This window comes from Lynx canadensis, chromosome E2, assembly GCF_007474595.2.
Source record: "Lynx canadensis isolate LIC74 chromosome E2, mLynCan4.pri.v2, whole genome shotgun sequence".
NCBI classification, from domain to species: Eukaryota; Metazoa; Chordata; class Mammalia; order Carnivora; family Felidae; genus Lynx; species Lynx canadensis.
Genome location: NC_044317.1, coordinates 12,830,519 through 12,835,087, shown reverse-complemented (window position 1 = coordinate 12,835,087; position 4,569 = coordinate 12,830,519). Strand labels below are relative to the sequence as shown.

General features: G+C 57.7%; 1 protein-coding gene across 2 annotated transcripts in view; it reads right to left on the bottom strand.

Annotated features, from left to right (window-relative positions):
- LOC115502417 (pyruvate dehydrogenase phosphatase regulatory subunit, mitochondrial-like) overlaps positions 1-3,944 on the bottom strand; it is a 13,047-nt gene extending 9,103 nt beyond the window's left edge. For both annotated transcript variants that reach the window (XR_003965082.1, XM_030297756.1), the window contains exon 1: positions 3,750-3,944. The gene's annotated coding sequence lies outside the window, so the exon portion shown is untranslated. The remainder of the gene's footprint in view (positions 1-3,749) is intronic.
- Positions 3,945-4,569: the final 625 nt, after the last annotated feature.

Here is a 4,569-nt window from a genome sequence, read left to right as displayed (position 1 = left end):
GTTCTGAACCCACAACACTGCTCCTCTCCCAACCTGGGACCCCACCTCCTTCCTTCCTTCCAAACACAAAACCTGTCTCCTCAACCCCTTAACTCCACCTGCATCTACCCTACCACCTCTTCCTTCAACCTCGTAGGGTCAAAAGTTGATCCTCCCCACGGCCCTGGACCCTCTCTCTCCTTCCTTCCCTTGACCTTCCGCTCCTCACACGGCCCCTCCACATACCTTCAGTTTCCCCTCCAATCTCAGCATTTAATACGCATCAATCTCTCCCAACTGACTTGAGAATACAAGAAAGGCTCCATAACAGTCTTCCAATGGTGGTTTTTAATTTTACAAATTCTGAATTATAAAAATTGTGGTCTTTGTAAACAACACAAACGTAGAAGGAAATTAAGATCTCCCATCGTGCAAAATACTCAATTCCAGGGCTGATGAAATTTCCCCAGACTTATTTATCTTGCAGCACGTGCTCCCCTGACACCCACCTGTGTGCCACCACCTGTCTTAAAGTCCTTTTTGTTACACCTCGGTGATTGCACAGTCTGCCGGCGGGTTACACCAAAATTTACTATGACGTCACAACCTGTCTTTTTCACTTGACAAGAAGGGCTTCCTACGGTATCTGTCACTTTCCCCCCTTTCCCCCGTCCCGAGCCCAAGCGGTTAAGCTCCCGTCCCGCATGCCGGAATACTGCTCTCACCGAGAATGCCACCGTTGCCACCTTCCAGGGACACCGGGCCCATCTCACTCACCCTCTCCACAGCACTGAACGCCGCCTATCGCTCCCGCTACTCACGCACTCTGTCCCTGTTTTATTTTGACACCGACTACCCCGGTCACATCTACACCGCCTTCTCTCCCCTGCCCATCCTTCTGTGTTGCTGTCCCTCAGGGTGTCTGGGACCAGCTTCTCCTCTCAGTTTGCCACCCTCCAGGGTCATTTCACGCGTACCAGACTGACGCCTAAGCCCACAACAGCCCCGAGCTTTACATCTGCACCTCGAGCTGAACAATGGCCATGTCCACTTGGGTTCCCGTGGGTCACACCGAGCACATCTAGAAGGGAAAGCCACCTGCCTCAATCTCCAAATCTGCTCCACTTCTGTGTCCCGCAGTGACACCATACACAAGAATCCCAGGTGTCACCTCCTCTCTCACCTCCCTCTCTCTCACCTCCCTCTCTCTCACCTCCCTCTCTCTCACCTCCCTCTCTCTCACCTCCCTCTCTCTCACCTCCCTCTCTCTCACCTCCTCTATGCGGCCAACCGTCATGGACTAGCAATTCCACAGGCGACATTTCCCTCAGACCATCGACTTCTCCCCCTCCTCACTGCCATTACCTGAGTACAGACCGCCATCCCCGCTCAGATGAAGGCAGAAGCTTCCCGACAGGGCTTCCGCACACCATTCTCCCCACCCCCCCTCAATCCTTCCGAGGAGGGGCGTGGGGGGAGGCTTCTCAAATGAAACTCTTGTTCACACCCCTCCTCGAAACTCTGCAATGGCTTTCTGATGCCCTGAGGAAAAAAGCATTCTCCTGAACAGGAAGTGTGCAAGATCCTTCATCATCAGGCTCATTCCTGACCTCTGGTCTCTTTCTCTCCTCTCCAGCCAGACGGACATACTTATGATTCCTCCAACAGGACAGGCATTGAGTCTCTCTGAAACCCCCAGGATCTGGGCACACTGTTCCTTCGAACCACACGGCATAGTTCCTGCCCCCCTGCCCCCCAAACATGGATAATCCCCTCAGCTCTCACCCTGTTTCACAGCTTATCAGACCCCCTCTCCCCCAATACCGCCTCAGGTGACTCTTCTGTGTTCTCCCACAACACCCTGCACTTCTCCAGCACAGAGCCTCCCACACTGTCACAGCCTGTTTGCCAATCAGGGAAACGGCACAACGGCCCCGCTGAAAATGCAGGCTTTGGGGGCAGACAGGTATGGGTCTGAAAATCTCCCCCACCTCTCATCAGCTCTATGGCTTTGAGCAAGTCATTCCATCTCTGTGCTCCAGGCTCCTCATCCACAAGGTGAGCTACGAACACCTGCCTCGCCGGGTTGCCACAAAGACTACAGGAATACAGACAACACAGGAAAAGCATGGTAACTGGCACCCGAGAAGCACTCAGTAAGTGCTAGTTTTTAGTCTCCTCTTACAATGGAGCTCTCTGGGAGCTGACACCAGTTACCACTTCAGCGTGATTCTGCCGGCATTCAGGGTAGGCACCTAGGAAATATAATCAACGGAGGAATGAGAATATACAATAAACGAGATGGGAAAAAATTCAGGGAAGACTCTGAGATCTTGAGGCTAGGCTCCAAGATTTCAGGGGATATCTAAATCACATAGAGTAATTTTTTAGAATTGTTTTCGGGTTTATTTGTTTTTCAGAGAGAGAAAGGGAGCCAGCAGGAGCCGGGGAGGGGCCACAGAGGGAGAGTATCTTAAGCAGGCTCCACGCTGAGCATGAAGCCCGATCTGGGGCTCATCCCATGACCCTGGGATCGTGACTTGAGCCAAATCCAAGAGTGGGACACTCAACCAACTGAGCCACCCAGGCCGGTAGAGAAGAATCTGAAGATGTCAGAGACAAAGAAATAAAAGGTGTAGCCGGGTTTAAAATAAGTTACATTTAAAAACAAAAACCAAAAAACTAAGATGGCCCTATAATAGTCTCTCCCTCTAGGAAGAATCGCTAAGGCAACCTCAATATTGGGACTGGTTATGCTCACACCTGCTTACGACAAGAAGAGCAAGGGACAGCTCCAAGTCCCTCTGGGTTGTTCCCCTGTATGGTCCCAGCGTGTGTACAAATGGGACCCCACTTGTACCGCTTGTGCCGCTGGTCACAAGGAAGCCTAGTGAGTGGAGCTCGACCGACACACTTCCCACTCTTGCCTCAGCAGAAGGGCCACCTGGGACATTTCTTTCAAACAGACAGACAAAAACCCCAACCCTATCCCAGCCTCTTTCTCTGGAGAGTCTGATCCTGCTGGTCCCGGGTGTGTATCTGTCAAAACGTGCAACCAGGTGATCAGGCAAGTTTAAGAAATTAATACATATCCCTAGCGCTGGAAAAGTGTGCCCCGTGGCCCGGCACCGGCTCCCCTCCTCCCCCTCCCCCCCCCCCCCCCCCCCCCCCCCGCCCGCCCGCATGCCCAGAGGTCACGCTTACAGAGATTCCCGAATCTAACGTGAATGTCCTTCACAGGGGTCCCGAGTGACCAAACATCACGAAGACAGTTCACCACCCTGGCCTACACTTTTCCCGGTAACTCGGCTTGCCGCACTCTGCAGCAGGCTTACAAGTTAGCGAAGCAGAGGCGGACCGCACGTCTCCAGGCGGGAAAACGATTGCACCTGCAGAGGGAGAAGGGCGGGCGAGACCAGCCAAACCCGCGCCAGGCGCTGTGCAAGCCCGAGGCGGGGAGCCCGAAGCCAGGGCACCCCGGCCGCTCTGGACATCGGGCTGAGGAGCGCAGGCCCGGGAGCAGCCGTGCACGGGGCCCCAAGGCCCGGACCCCGGACCCCTTCGGCCGGACGCCGCACAGCCGCAGACCGACTGAGAGAGACGAGGCAGACCCACTCCCGCCCCGGGCCGCCGGAGTCCCCAGCGACCCCGCAGGAGCGACAGGAAACGAGGGGCGGCCGCGACCCCCCCGAGGAAGACCAAAGCGAAAAGGGGGGCGCTGAGACCCGCGCGGAGGGGAGGCCAGAGCGGCCCCGCCGCCGTCTCCTTACCTCACGGGCCGCCGCGGGCTCCGCCGTCAGCAGCACCCCGGCGGCAGCGGGACAGCAGCCACGACAGTTGCCGGGGGTCCCGCCGCCAGAAACGGGGCCCTGGGAATGGGAAGGGGGCGGGGCGGAGGGAGTAAAAAGTTCCGGGGAAGCGGGAGAGACCGCGACCTTCCGCGCTTTACGGCCCCCGGCAAGGGTACGCCCGCGCGTGCCGGCACACGCGCACGCGCGCGCCGTGACGTCCCCGCGGCGGCCCCGCCCCTGCCACGTGGGGCTTGTTTGGGTCTCGCGAGGCCCCGCCCCGGGAGCTCGGCCCCCGCCCCAGTGGTCCAGGCTGCCTTCTGAAGTGTGCAAGTGGAGCGGGGATGCTGCGGTGGGTCGCCGGCCTTGCCGGGGTGTCGGGAGCGCGGGGCTTCGCTCTGCCCTCCAGGCGCCCTGCCGCTTCTGTCCCCGAGCGGGTCCGCGGCTCAAAGCCACTCTAGTCCCTGGCGCAAAAGGGCGGCGTGGACCGACAGTCCCTTGTCTCTGGAAGGCGCTCGGCTCTTCCTTGGGCCAGGCTCTAGCAGAGCGTCTGAAATCCGGTCTGCGGGCCTGGCCCGACCTCGGAGGCGGGTTTAGCGACCCTCAGCTCTGGGCGGGATCTCACTCTGCACCTTCCTGGCTTGCCTGGGCCCGAGGAAGCGGAGTCATTCACCCCGTCTTCTGAGAAGCCTCCCGTCCAGTCCTCCCTTCCTATCGCTTGGCCCTGTTTTCTTTCCCTCGTGGAACTCATCACTATCTAGAAGTATGTGTTCGCTGACTGCCTTTGCCACCAGTTGCAGGC